This window comes from Euphorbia lathyris, chromosome 3 (genome assembly GCF_963576675.1).
Source record: "Euphorbia lathyris chromosome 3, ddEupLath1.1, whole genome shotgun sequence".
In the NCBI taxonomy this organism is placed as follows: domain Eukaryota; kingdom Viridiplantae; phylum Streptophyta; class Magnoliopsida; order Malpighiales; family Euphorbiaceae; genus Euphorbia; species Euphorbia lathyris.
In genome coordinates, this window is record NC_088912.1 from 42,240,901 (window position 1) to 42,256,834 (window position 15,934).

The 15,934-nt window shown below is 38.3% G+C and overlaps 1 non-coding gene across 1 annotated transcript; it reads right to left on the reverse strand.

Annotated features, from left to right (window-relative positions):
* Nucleotides 1-3,462: 3,462 nt before the first annotated feature.
* Nucleotides 3,463-3,535, reverse strand: TRNAK-UUU (transfer RNA lysine (anticodon UUU)). The gene has a single exon. It is a non-coding gene; the product is annotated as a tRNA-Lys (tRNA).
* Between the last annotated feature and the right edge of the window lie 12,399 nt (nucleotides 3,536-15,934).

Here is a 15,934-nt window from a genome sequence, read left to right on the forward strand (position 1 = left end):
GTTGGTAGATAGAATGAGTTGAACGTTATTAATCTCAAACTACTGAGAGTGTTTTAATATTTTTAGGGCCATTAGATTCTATCAATTTGTCAATTAATTTAATAGAGTTTAATGGTATTAATATTTCTATAGTGAACTTCCATTAATTTTTTTTTAAGTAAAGATGCTAGTTTAATGCTTTAAGATAAACAATTATTAGATTCATATGCTTTTACTTAACACATTAATTAGCTAGTTCATCATATAATTATAAATTTTTTAAGTTCTGTTTTAATGAGCTCTTAAATTCTTTCATTTATTTATGTATATGAAAATATAATATGGTCGTAGTTAAATAAATAAATAAAAACTTATCTTTTTTCAAAAAAAAACTTATCTTTTAATTTTAAAATTTAATTAAATAGTTTAATGAAGTTATGTAATATATATATATATATATATACCGAAATTTCTATATTTATATATATTAGTTATAATATATATAGTATTATTTATTCTCTTAATCTTTTATCATCACTTTTCTTTATTTTTTTAATATGATTTCTTTAACCTAATATTAAAATTTTATCATATCAATTTTTCAAAAAATTAATATTTTTATTCATTTCGTCATAAAGTTCATTAAAGATAAAAAAAAATATTATTTTATACAATTTCACAGCTATTTTAATAATCCTTAAAATATTTTTTATTCATTATTTTTAATAAATAATTCTACGCTATTACATAAGAGTTTTATAATTATATAAAAAGTTATAAATTAATTACCGTAGAGCTTGTGTTTATGTAGAAAAAAAAGAAAAAAAACATAAAATAAAAATAATAATATATTTTATTATTAAAACATAGAATGATGGTAATTTTGATATTTAAAATTATATTTAGTCTAATTTGATTATTGATTTAAATATAAAAATTAAAGACTTAGATGGAAAAAACTTTGAAATTATATAATTAACTCTAAAATAATAAGGACTAATAATTATATAAAGCTTTTTTTTGGTAGAAAAGGAAAGAGAAAGACAAACAAAACGGCCAAAACAACCTAATCCGAGATTAGCCTAGGAATAAATAATATATAAAGCAAAACAGACAAACAAAGGACTAATAATTATATAGAGCTTTATAATTGTTTACCCAAAAATTCTAAAAAATAAATAAATAAATTATTGTTTATTCATGGTTTTAGTGGGAAAAAAAACCTCCTAAATAGAGAAAAATTTAAATCCATATTATAAATTGTTAAATCACATAAACATTTTTTTAGAAGACATGAGCGTTTTTACACATGAAATTACAACAAATTTTTTTATTCCTTTTTTTTAACTAAAGTTAGGTTTTGTTTAAGTTGTTTATTCGAATTATTATGAGCATAATTATCAACTACTATTCACAAATAATAATGTTATATTATTGTGTAGTGAATTTATTCAAAATTAATAGCATATAATTATAGTATGAAATAATTATGAAAGGGATATCCATCAAGTAATAAATTATCCAACTATTTGTTTTTAATCAAGTAAAGATGCTAGTTTAGTGCTTTAAGATAAAGCATTATTAGATTCATGTGCTTTTACTTAACACATTAATTAGCTAGTTCATCATGTAATTATAAATTCTTTAAGTTCTGTTTTAATGAGCTCTTAAATTCTTTCATAGACTTAGTCTTCTGAAAGCTCACCTTCTATTACATTATGCTATTTCTTATATCTACTGGTTTTGGTTGTTCTTCCTTACCGAATTGATCAGTTACGGAGCAGACAAGTAGGTTCTTTCGAGACCAAAGACTGGGCAGGGCTGTGTAATCCAATACCTTCCAATACCTAAAGATTTCGCTTTCCTTGGCCCTATCGAGCCAGCTACTTCCTCCTTTCCTTGCTTTTCTCATTTCTTCTATTCTAGAAGGTTACACTTCTTCTCTTATTCTATTTCTTTCTATGAAGTTGATTCTTCGATATGAAAGCAATAAAGATAAGATGTAGCATGTGTACCACGAGTAGGGTATTCCTTCTCTTCTTTGACTTAAGAAGCTGAGCCCTTAGTAACTCCATTTCATTACTAATTAAATGTAATTAATTGAAATTTCTTGAAATATTCAAGTATGTTCTCGAAGTCAAGGTAAGGAAGTTACGGGGAAGACCCCTTCTTTTGAGGCAGACCTCTTCTTTCGAGACAGGACCGAGTGAGCCCTTACCTCAGGGGATGAGAATGAGAAGAATTCACTCTTACGTGTGTGAAAGCATCCTCTGTAGCCGAGCTAAGGGCTCACTATGCCCTGTGGGAACCAAACCAACTAGTTTGCGGGTCGTCTTTCGTAAGAAACTTATCCGCTCCTATTCGGTTACCTATTCTGCTCCTATTCGGTACTTCTCTATTCGGTAAGGCGGAACAGCCAAAACCATCACTAACGGTAAAGAGGAAATATCGTAGATAAGGCAAGAAAGCTTTCCCGAGCTTACTGACAAGCTTACTTCAGACACGCTAAATTAGTTACCTCTCCGAGAAGAAAAACATTTCTTTCTTAGTTTACGGCTAACTAATTGAGTATGTACTCTCTCTTTCATTGACTTAGTCTTCTGAAAGCTTTCTATTATGATACGCTATTGATTTTCATCCGATAAAGCTAGCAACCAACCCTTTACCTAGGTACGATGTAATATGGAATGAAAGAATAAGATTAGCTGCGAGCTATTAGTAGCTCTTCTAAAGCTGCGGGTTCATAAGCGAGCTAGGGAGTCTGAAAGGGTTACCGCCAGACAGCTAAGAGTTAACGGGTCTAAACCAGACCCAGACAGGGAATAAAGGCTGGCTGCTAAGTTACCAGAAGCTAGTGTAAATAAGCTAAGCTTCGGTCCTAGGTCATAGGTCATAGGCGAAATAAGGCTTAAAAGAGGGCTTTTGAAAGCGGATTCGATTACCGAGGTTCAAAAGAGGCCTAAACCAGGCATAAAGGGTTCTACTGAAAGTCCTAACTCAAACATCTACTTTCATGTGTGAAACATGACCACTTTTCTTATCGTTGAAGAAAGCCATTGATTCAACAGCCAGGAAGGAAAGCAAGGCCTAAGCTGTAAGCTAGCTAGGGAGTCTGAATCCGATAAAGCCTTTACCTAGGACAATGTAATTGAATTAGGGATTGAATGAGATTAGCTGCAAGCTAAGATCTTAGTCGTAGTTTGCTAACTGAGGTGAACTATGCGTGAACCGAGGGCTGAGTTAGCGGAGAATGGCTGGCTGATAAGTTAGACCTGCACTGGTAAATAAGCCTAAGGCAGAAAGCAGGTCCTCAGTTGAAAGAAGGAAAGCCGCCCACGCCACTGAGGCCGAACAATCACTCATTTGAAAAGACGTCACCCTACGCACCAAATAAGGATGTAAATAATGATGATGTTTTAGACTAAGCCCACGCCCACGAAAAACTTAGGACTCTTAAAATCTTGCTATAGTGTAAGGTAGATTTGGGTATAGCAGGACTTGAACCTGCGACCATTAGGTTAAAAGCCCAATGCTCTACCAACTGAGCTATACACCCCCAAAAAGATGTAGTAGTAAATAAGGATTGGTGCGGAAAAGAGGGCGGCCCCTCTTCCGACCACTAAATAAAGCCAGCCTCAAAACTCTGGGACCAAAGTCAAAGACAGAGGAAAGGAGCGCAGCCACTATGACTGCCGAGGAGGGACCCTTATGACTGGCAAGGAGTTCCTCTTAATCACAGGCCAAGATCAGAGAAGTGAACCTGATGAATGGCCAGCAGGGAAAACTATGACTTTGAAGGCCGGTTGAAGGCAAGGAAGCGGAGAAGAAGAGCGGAATGCCACTTCACTCGATCGGAAACAGCCTTTCCTTAGATACGAGATTGATTGAGTAGGGTAGGGATCAGAGCTCCCCTCCCACTCTTCCTAAGACTGAGGCGAAGAGAAGCAGGGCGGAAGCTCGACGCTCAGTGAGGAGTTTCCAGAACGATACTGAGAAGAAATCTTGGACATGGTTGAAAGGGATGAGAACCACCCAAGCAGGCCAGGGCGTGTTTATTGATTCCCGGGGTATAATTCACTATTCAATTGGGTACCTTTTTAAACCCTTTCTATGGGCAGGTAGCAGATGGCCACACAGTTCCATGATGGACCGGGAGATAGAAGTCTACATAGACGATATGATCGCCAATGTATCAAATCACATAACAATGGATACCCTTATTCCAATTCCAACAGTTAGACCTCAAATGAGCATCTTGTATTTCATAAAAATTGGGGAGAAGCACTACCGTGAAAAGGTCCGGTCTCGTACTAAAACAGACTTTCCAAACCACTTGAATTCCTCCAGGTAGACTTTGGCAACAGCCTCATCAGCAATGATGAAGTCATTACCGAGAAGGGCATACCTGCCCGTAAAAGACCTTCCCGGGATACAAATTAATTCTCTGCACACATCCACACCATCGCATGGTGTTAGAGTAGAGGCCAAGAAGAGAGATATCGAAAGGGTTGGCCACGACCAAACTTTACATGACAGCCAGGGTTATTGACCCAGGGCACCAAAAAGAAATGCTCAGCCATTATTTCAAGAACCGTGGTTGCTAACCATGAGTCGAAGGAAGCCTCAAGAAAACAAACAGCCTTTGCAAGAGTAACAGAGTATTGGTAATGGGAGAATGGAAAATTGCTCAAGCGGGCTGGGGATTACCTCGTCTTTCAAAATCTTTTCCAAAAAAATTCTGAAATAACTGGAGGTGTCCCATTCGTCTTCTAAAGACGTATAGACCAAACACAGAAAGTGATACTTATCTTGTGTGTGTGTTTGGGGTGGAATCTCTTTTTTTAAGAAAAGTAACCATCGTTTTTTACTAATGCCCCTGTCAATTGTGTTTGTATCCCGTGAGATTTTTTCGAGTAACTTTGACATCTTTTTCAAATGTTCAGAAATGAGTATAGTTGCAGGCTTTGGGTGGGGTTCCTCTTCTTTTTTCTTTTTTTTTTCACCTGAACCGAACCCGAGGCCGAGGCCTGTGAAGGGCTAAAAGGTGCCCCCCCAGGCCCATCTTTGTCCCCGTTCTCTACCTCTGCACTGCTAGTACCAGCCTCTGGTGCCATAGTCCCCCCTTTCTCATTCTGGGCAACCCACTCAGTCTTAACTTTAGGCTTCTTCAAGCCCTTGTGTCCAATCCTCCTATAGCTCTCCTCTCTGCTTGCGCTTCAAACTCAACCTCCATAGGTCTTCTTTGGTTCTGGCCGGGGACCCGGTATACTGTACTAATATGTGTAGGTCCCCGTAATTCGAGTGAGATTGTCATGGCGCAAAAGCAGATATGGTCTGGTATTCCCTTGTTCCCTGTATTGGTTATGTTCCTCATTTCTTGTCTAGCAGAAACAAATCGAGCTCCGTTTGATCTCCCAGAAGCGGAAGCTGAATCAGTTGCAGGCTATAATGTAGAATATGCGCGGGATGCGATCCTTAATAGTCCACTGTTGATGATTCTCCACTTTCTTCTCTTATGATATTTCGAAAATAGAACTACTAAGGTAAGCAATATGGCAACCTCTTAGGTATGAAGTGTAGCGTAAACAATCAATCCAATATAGTCATCTTGTGAATCAAGAAAGCGGCAGGCCCATAGTACTCTCCACTCGTGCACCGAAATGGGGCCGGAGAGTCGGTAACCTTAGATCGTCTACGAGACTTTATGACTAGAGAGGAGATAGATTTGCTCTTCTTTTTCTTACATTTTGAATCGGGATTCTGTGAGTGTTCAGTGTACTCAACGTAGAATACAAGAATGGAACATTTCTTTCTATAGATTCGATCTTTGCTTAACACATGCAATAGGCAATAGGTTTTTGGAAGTTGGGTTCGAGTCCCAGAGCCTAACCCCAGAAAGAATTGAGTTCGAGTAAGTACCATAGACCCTGTCTTTCATTTATTTATGTATATGAAAATATAATATGGTCGTAGTTAAATAAATAAATAAAAACTTATCTTTTTTTCAAAAAAAAACTTATCTTTTAATTTTAAAATTTAATTAAATAGTTTAATGAAGTTATGTAATATATATATATATATATATATATATATATATATATATATATACCGAAATTTCTATATTTATATATATTAGTTATAATATATATAGTATTATTTATTCTCTTAATCTTTTATCATCACTTTTCTTTATTTTTTTAATATGATTTCTTTAACCTAATATTAAAATTTTATCATATAAATTTTTCGAAAAATTAATATTTTTATTCATTTCGTCATAAAGTTCATTAAAGATAAAAAAAGATATTATTTTATACAATTCCACACCTATTTTAATAATCCTTAAAATATTTTTTATTCATTATTTTTAATAAATAATTCTACACTATTACATAAGAGTTTTATAATTATATAAAAAGTTGTAAATTAATTACCATAGAGCTTGTGTTTATCTAGAAAAAAAAAAGAAAAAAAATATAAAATAAAAATAATAATATATTTTATTATTAAAACATAGAATAATGGTAATTTTGATATTTAAAATTATATTTAGTCTAATTTGATTATTGATTTAAATATAAAAATAAAAGACTTAGACGGAAAAACTTTGAAATTATATAATTAACTCTAAAATAATAAGGACTAATAATTATATAAAGCTTTATTTTTATTTTTATTTTGTAGGAAAGGAAAGAGAAAGACAAACAAAACAGCCAAACAACCTAACCCGGGATTAGCCTAGGAATAAATAATATATAAAGCAAAACAGACAACCAAAGGACTAATAATTATATAAAGCGTTATAATTGTTTACCCAACAAATTCTAAAAAATAAATAAATAAATTATTGTTTATTCATGGTTTTAGTGAAAAAAAACCCCTCCTAAATAGAGAAATTTTTTTTTTTTTTTAGTAAAAGCTTTCAAATTTTATTGAATAAAATGAGGAGCTACATCATGACGGATCAAACCCCCAATAATCGGAGGCCAGTCCTCAATAAGAATCGTAGGTTCGTGTAAGTCCGAAGCCCACTTAGCTAACGAATGAGCAACTTGATTGGCTTCTCTAGAAATAAACTGAATGGAAATTTTACGAAAAATAGTAAACCATGTAGCTACATCTTCATACTGAAACCGTAGGGTCGTGTTACGGAAGTTGCTTGACGAAAGAGCATGAACCACCCTTTGTGCGTCCGATTCAATAATTATCTCATTGAAACAGCAATCACGGGCCAGTAATAAACCGGACAACACAGCCTGCAGTTCCGCTTCCTCCACTGTTGCACAAAAACCAATCGAAATTCCAGCCATAGCCATTATCTCTCCCTGCTAGTTCCGCGCAACCAATCCCGCTCTACATGCATGGCCATATTCTCCGAATTTGGCATCACAATTGATTTTTATGACGCCGCTCGGAGGAGGATACCATACTCTTATATATTCACAGACTGATCGGTTGGATAATTGCATCGGGAGAGCATTGCGATGTTCATTTGCCTGGGCGGAGCCGATTTCTTGGAGGTACTCTGCAACCTTCTTAATTAATATACCTAGTTCAGTCCAAAAACCTTCATGAAGAAACTTATTTCTACGGTACCACATCCACCATATAGTGGTTATCGCAATCCGGATGTCGTTAGATGATAATTTGTCGACGCACTGTCTAGACCAGCACTCGATCGAATTCGTCTGAAGTTTGTCCAGCCGGATTGACAGGTTCAAGCCTTTCCACACCGCCTTGGCTTCTTGGCACTTAATAAAAACCTGCATTATAGTCTCGTTTGGAGCATGACATAACTGACATTTATTCTGGACCTAAACGCCTCGCCGGTGAAGTGCGGCAGTACACGGTAGCAGATTCCTCGACAATTTCCAATAGAAATGCAGTATTTTGGCCGGCAGGTTCATCTTCCAAATTTTCCCAAACAAGTTGTTATCCTCTTCAGATCGCCTCGGCACATCAGTAGCCATATCTCGGAATTTCTCAGCCAAATAGTAAGCACTCTTGACAGTAAAAAAGCCCGTTCTATCAGCTCCCCAGTATATTTCATCTCGCGGCTTGCGATAGCTCAGCCTAATGTTCCGTACTTCCTGGGCGTCAGATGGAATTAACAGTGCATCTAGTTTCCGCTCATCCCAAATATTGTTCTCCCTGTCAATTAAATCGTGAACAAGTGCAGGTCCATTGGTTCCTTTCAGCATTACCGGTCTTTTGCAATTCAGCCCCGGTACCCAGTTATCATCTAGGATTCTGATACAATTTCCATCTCCCACACGCCACATCAACCCTTCCGGACTACCTTGCTAGCCTCACACAAGCCTCACCAAAAATAACTCGAATTAGAGCCTACAGTGGCAGATAGCAAATCTGATCCCTTAAAATATTTAGCCTTTAGGAGCCTTGCACAAAGGGATTCAGGTTGTCTGAAAATTCTCCAGCACTGCTTAGCAATTAAGGCCAAATTAAACGATTTCAGCCATCGAAATCCAAGGCCTCCTCTCTCCTTCGATTGACAAATAGCCTCCCAAGCAAGCCAGTAAATGGTTCTTTTCCCAGGTTTCCTATTCCACCAGAATTGGCTTATTATCCCCTGGATTTCCCCACACAAGTATTGGTTCTGTGTGATTAGTTCCAAGGGGGGGGGGGTTAGGAACTAATACAACTTTTTCTAATTTAATTAAGCTGACTTAATATATTTTCTTGAGTTAGTTAACTCAGTTTTGGTCAGCACGGCCGATTATAGTGTAAGACAGCTTTAGTCAGATGTTGACTAGAACTATTTTACGTATGAGTTGGGAATTGACACTATTGTGGTCAGCTTCCAACTCAGCACTCTTATTTACTCAGTATTAGTTTAAACAATTTATATGCTGAGTAAATATGACAAGCAACACATACAACTTTATATATATATTGAGAGAGAGAGTTAGAGATTACTCAGTACGACTTATCCTGGTTCGGCCTCTCCGCCTATGTCCAGTCCCCAGAGTCCCTCTGGGCTTTTTAAATCCAATACTGAGCTCTTTAAAGGTAGAGCACAAACTGTTTACAAGGCAGTTGAATATGCAAGAGTACCTTCCTCTATTCGTCTACTCAACTCCTGCTAAGTGCTATAACCAAACACCTAGATTTCTCTACCACTAAGCACTTAACACCGAGTACTCAGCACAACACTCTCAATTTTACAATTGATACAAATTGTTCTTTTCGAATGAAGAACACTTTAGATGATTACAGAAAATCAATCTAGCTTTTACACAAGAATAGTAATTTGGTGTAAGATCTCTTTTGGCTTTTGTGTGCTTTGTATGTATACTCTTTTTGTTCTTGTTATGATCGACAAATGATACAAGAATGATCATGTCCTTATATACCTGAAATCTGAAGCAGAAATGGTTTGAACTTTGGATTTGTCTGTTGATCCAAATGGCTCCTTTTTTAGGCAAGTTCTGGTCAGCTTCAGTTTTGCAGGCCAATCCTGTCGCCTGAATTCCGCAGGCATCAAACTTGTCTTCTTCTTGCAGATTTCGTCTTCTTGTGCTAGTTTGTCTTTTTGCTAATAGAACAGTTGACCCATGCATCTCGAAATTGCCTTTTGCGTCATTCCAAGGTTCTGGATTGGTGCAGACAGTTGTCGGATCTTGTCTTTTAGCAAACGGACCATTCATGTTGTCATGAAGATCACTCAGCTTGACTTTGATAGTCGTTGTCTGTGATTGTTCCCAATTCAGATACTGAGTTCTCTTTTACTCAGCTTCCATGGTCAGCTTCGTTCTGCAAGACATAGTTCTTAATAAGACTTTTCTGCTTTTGATACTGAGTTCCGTTCCACTCAGCTTCTTGATCTTTAAGCTTCTGTTCTGAAGATGACTTATTTTCTGTCATGCTGAGTTCCACTCTACTCAGCTTGTGTTGTGATCTCATGCTGACTTCGTCGTGTCTTATTTTTTATTTCTATTTGTATTTATATTTATACTCAACATTGAACAAACATATTAGTACAATTAAATCAAAGCGCTTAAATTTAATTGTCCCTTAATCATGGATTATCTTAAATGATTTTGTCAAATCAAAATCATGTGGAAAGGTGTTTCAACAAACTCCCCCATTTTGATGTTGGCAAAATATTTAATTGATGAAACTCAGCATTGAGATTCTCCATGATTGAAATTCTTTTTATTGCTTCTGAAATTACTCCCCCATAAGGGTTGCATCTATTGACTTAACTTAACTCTAAACCTTCTAAGTTTCAATTGAGTAAAATTAAGGCATGCTTATACTGACTTAGTTCAATTCTAGACCTTCCAAGATCTAATTCAGATGAGCCTAGGTCAGCTTTTTAGAAGAGGTCAATGTGTTTTAACTCAGTTTTGATACATGGTTAGTTTGATAACAGAGTTATGGGAAAACTTTTTCAGAGCAAATGTATCAAGTCTAATGTGTACTGAGTTTATTCCTTTTTCTTTTGTTTGTTTGTTCAATTAAGACAGATCAGCATAAAACACAATACGTAAGTAAGCATCAAAATACGCATAAAAATACAAATCAAGAATAAAAGCTAGCAACCTAGCCAAACTATTTCTTCCTATTGACTTGGACATGGGCAGTATTGATTTTGCCTTTTCCTTTTTGTTGCTGCTGACTACCAGATGCTTCTCCTGCATGCTGAGTTCTACCAGCTTGTTCTTTCTCCCCCATTTTGCCACCATCGGGCGGAGGAGGAACGAAGGTGTCGTTGATAGCAGCACGAGTTAACCTGACTGAATACGCCTTGAGCCTTTTCGTGCTTTCCCTTAACCCATCAAAAACTGGAATGCCATCGTCCAATGTATCACGGGGAATTCGGATGGAGGCACTGAACATACTGAGTATATACTCCTGGGATTTCCCAATCCATGTGATTATGTCAGTCAGCTGGGCATAGGCTTGATAGTACATTTTAAGCCGACCCGAATCATAAAACTGGCGTTGAGCGTTTGTGTGGCGCACATGTTTGTAGGTGGCCCGAGAGTACTGCAACAGTTCGTTTGTTTTGAGTTGGTCAGTTTCCATTTCCTCTTTACTTAAGTTGAGTAGACGGACAGCTTCACTAATTTGTTCGACCGAACATTGAGAAGTTGAGGAGATTAGCTCGCGAGTGCCTGTCAGCTCAGAGTTCAACTTGGTAAAATATTGATTCAACTCAGCAGAGGTAGCATAGCCTGTGTTGACTGTAGAGAGAGCATTAATCTGGCCTTGAAGGGAATCCATGTGATTCACCATCATTAACTGCAGTTCGGCCAGCTTGACGATGGATTCTTGCTTGGGTTGCTGTGTTTGGACCGTTGCCATTACACTTACCAGATCTTTGAGACCCTTGATCTTATTGAGGAGCTGAGTGATAGACCAGATTTGTGGTGACTCAACATTAGCAGACCCAGCAGCATCGACATGAGAAGTATTCAAATCATGAAGAATAGTTTGAGCGGAGTCAATAATGCGACGTCCGGACTCAGTAGCATGAAGATAGGCATATGTTGGTTCAAGAATTGACTCAGTTGCCGGAATTTGAGTGGAACTAGAGGGGCCAGCATGGTCAACAGCTGGGCTTTTATTTAGGTCAGCTGCAGGGACTGACTTATCAACATTCTGCGATATTGGAGTGGAAGGAGGTGGATCAGCAGAGATATTGACCTGCTCAATGTTGGTTTGAGTTGGTGCAGGAGGAGTTAACTCAGGTTGAGCAGGATTTTCCTTAGCATGCTTTTCACTTTGAGCAGCTTGGACTTCGAGCTCTTGCTCGGCAGGAATTGGATTTTCTGGAGTCTTGGCTTGTTCCTCAGGATGAGTGACAGAGGCTTGCTTTTGCTGAAGTTCCTATGGAGAAGGCTCAGTGGTATTGGAGAAGAATTTGAACTGCATATCCGATAGGTCAGTAATGGGATCCCGCAGGGGAGAGTCATCCAGAAGGTCAATAATCGGCGACTTCTGAGCCTTTTTCTTAAGTCTTCTCAATTTCTTAGCCTTTGGAGGAGAGGGGTCAACTCGAATAGAATCAAGAGATTCAAAAGGTGAATTTACCCTTAGGTCAGTATTGAGTGCATCCCCGGCTATGTTTTGCTCTTGGAACCCAGCATCAACTGTCTTACTTGGCACACTTGGATTCTCAGCCTGCTCAATATCCGTTGTTTGTTCTTGCTCAGCATTATCTTCCTGACCTGGCTCAACATCATCATGCTGACCTTCATTGTTTCTTAGTTCTTCTGATTCTTGGTCAGCAGGGATTTTCTCAAGGTCAATCTCTTGGCTTTTCATGAAGTGGGAATCATCAGAAACAGCAAAACCAAGAGGGACAGCATCAATTGGACTTATACGAGAAGATTTCTTCTTCTGCTGCTGCTTTTTATGCAGTGGTTGCTCTGGAGTTTCCTCACTCTCTTCTTCAGGCTCAACTTGCCTGTTTCTTTTCTCTGCTGACTTAGGTGTGTCCTGAGTTTGTCCAGCATCAATTTTCTTCCCCTTTGATACAACCCGGATTTTCTTTGGAACAGCATCAACATCTTTGGAACAGGTTTGTATTGCTTTCCTCTTCTTCTCTCGCTTAGCTTGGTCAGCAGGTTCACCCATGGTGTTTTTCCCTTCTTTGGGTTGCACATCCTGTACCTCATCAACTTCTTCCTCATTTTCCTCGATGGCCTGTTTTCCCTTTTTAGACTTGAGGGGTTGGTCGTATACTAACCCGAACAGTAGAGCCGCTGTGATTTCACTTTCGTAGGACTCAGTTTCATTAATCAAGTCTACTTGATGATCTTCAAGGATTTTGGTAATGAGGGACCCCAACCTGAGTTTCCCATTACTTCGTTGAAGTGCTCCGATAAGAAACACCGGCATGTTGAGTGGTTGATAGGTCAGCATGTGCCAGATGAAGCACTGCTCGAAGTTTGAAGCGGATGATGCTGAGTTGATTTTTGGGAATATAAAGTTAGTTAACAGGTAGTGAGCCATCTTTTGATTCTGACCCATGCATGTACTGGCTATTTCCCCTTTGTGACCCTCCGGCTTACAGAACGTCACGACGTGGTCAAGTTTCTCCTTTGTGGTTCTGAATTCTTTCCCTTTGGCTGGCAGGTTTAGCAGGGTTGCTAGATAAGATGGGGTAATCGTTATTTTCTGGCCTTTTATATGGGTTACCAGATGGTCAGCATCTTCTTCGTCAACACAGAGGTTGGAATAGAATTCCCTTACTTACCTAGGGTAGGCTTTACCAGGAAGGGAGAAGAGTCCAGTCCATTCATTTTTCGAGATCCATTCACAGAACGGTTGCTCAGCCGTTACAAAGCTCGGAGAAAACCATCGACAGCGAAGTACCTCATGGTTCTTAACACTTTTGTAGACCTTGAGGAAAAACTTTTCTTTGGGCTGCTTATCCTTCTTTTTCTTCTTCTTTTTCGAAGAGGTTGCGAGGTCAGCTTGAGGGCTTTTGTTTGGAGTTTGGTCATGCTGACCTTGTCCTTTGGTGGGTGTCTCACTGTACTTCTGTTGAGGAGGAGATTTCGGGTTTTCATCGGAGTGATTTCTATCGTAATCACCGCCGGAGATATTCTGAGAGTCCGACATGGTTTTCTCAGAGATTTTCGAGAGGTTTTGGGATTTAGAAAGCGAGAGAGATGAAAGATTTGAATGCCAAAGAATTCGAGTGTAAAGAGAGTGAAGTGGGAAATCTTCCACTATTTATAGAGATTCGAATTGATCTTATACGTTGAACTAGTCGTTTTACCTCGAGATGATCAATCGACAAAGATCCTGGCATTTATGACACATTCAGCGCATGTGTTTTCTCATTATTTCTTACGTCATCCTAGGTGGCTATTTAATTCGCGTGCTAGCATTTATTGTTGCAACTGGGCTTTACTCAGTTTGTTAGAATACTAAACGTTTGTGGTACTGAGTGCACGGTTTTACATAGAGGGTTTTCATACTGCTTTAGTAACTCAGCCTAAGATAATCACTCAGCATGTATGTCTTACTCAGCATTGGGTGACTTTCTATAACATATTTTAAGCTCAGCATGTAGAAGTTTACTAATTTAGCACAAGTTACTCAGCATGGTAATCACTCAACATTCAATTTAAGCACACAGTATCATTGAAGAGGATTAGACATACCGATAGCTTCCCTTAATATGCTGAATTGCTCACGAGCCAAAGGCTTAGTGAAGATATCCACAAGCTGGTCATCTATAGGAACGTAGGTCAGCTTGATCTCACCCTTGAGTACACGATCTCTAATGAAGTGATGCCTTATGCTGACATGCTTCATCCTGCTGTGTTGGATTGGATTTTTGGATAGGTCAATAGCGCTTTTGTTATCGCATTTGACTTCAATTGTTTCTGTTTTGACTCCGTAATCCTCAAGCTGTTGCTTAATCCATAGGACTTGAGCCACACAGCTTCCAGCAGTAATGTACTCAGCTTCAGTTATTGACAGGGCTACTGATGATTGCTTCTTGCTGAACCAAGATACTAGACAGCTTCCTAGGAAGTGACATCCTCCTGAAGTACTCTTACGCTCTAGCTTATCTCGTCCATAGTCAGCATCAGTGTATCCAATGAGTGTGAAGTTATTTAAATTGGGATACCATAGACCTGCATTAACTGAGCTCTGCAAATATCTAAAAATTTGTTTTACAGCTACAATGTGAGATTCCCTGGGGTCAGCTTGATATCTAGCACAATAGCATACTGAGTACTGAATTTCAGGTCTACTAGCAGTAAGATAGAGTAAAGATCCAATCATACCTCGATATAGCTTACTATCTACTGACTTACCTTTCTCATCCGTGCATAGGACAGTGTCAGTACCCATTGGGGTTGATATGGGTTTACAATCTTCCATATCGAACTTTTTGAGCATTTCCTTGGCGTACTTGGACTGACTAATAAAGATACCATTCTTCCCTTACTTGATTTGTAGTCCAAGGAAGAAGTTGAGTTCGCCCATCATAGACATCTCGAACTCAGTTTGCATCTGTTTACTAAATTCTTTGCACATAGATTCGTCAGTAGCACCAAAGATTATATCATCTACGTAAATTTGTGCTAGCAAGGTATTTTTCCCCTTTTTCTTAATGAACAAGGTTGTGTCAGCTTTGCCTCTGACATAGTTCCTGGTCAGTAGGAAGTTGGTCAACCTCTCATACCAAGCACGTGGTGCTTGCTTTAGGCCATACAGGGCCTTCTTGAGTTTATAAACGTGGTTTGGAAATTTTGGATCTTCAAACCCCGGAGGCTGACTAACATATACCTCTTCGTTTATAAAGCCATTAAGAAAAGAACTTTTAACATCCATTTGATATAGTTTAAAGTTCATATAGCTATCATATGCACACAATATACGTATAGCCTCTAACCTAGCAACATGAGCAAAGGTCTCACCATAGTCAATGCCCTCTTGCTGACTATAGCCTTGGGCTACAAGTCGGGCTTTATTTCTGACTACGTTGCCTTGCTCATCTAGTTTATTTCTAAAGACCCAGTTAGTTCCTATAGTCTTTTGATTCCTAGGTTTTGGTACTAAATCCCATACCTCATTTCTCGTGAATTGATCAAGTTCTTCTTGCATAGCATTGATCCAATATTCATCGTGCTCAGCATCGGTGAAGTTCTTTGGCTCATTTACTGAGACGAATGCAACATTCCCGAGATACTTTCTATGCTGATCTCTTGTCATCAGTTTGTTGTCAGTGACATCAAGAATGGACTTCTCCGAATGTCCTCTTGGGATTTTTATTTCTTTGGGTAATGTTGAGTTGTCTGGAATAGGTGTTTCTACAATATCTGCAGGAATAGATTGGTCAGCAAAGGTAATTTCAGGTTCGTGTTTACCTTTGGTCAGCCCTTGTACTGATGACTCGGTAGCTCCTGTTTGGTCAGCGGAAGCTGAGCTTGGTTCATCTTCGGCAGACTGAGTTGTCTTT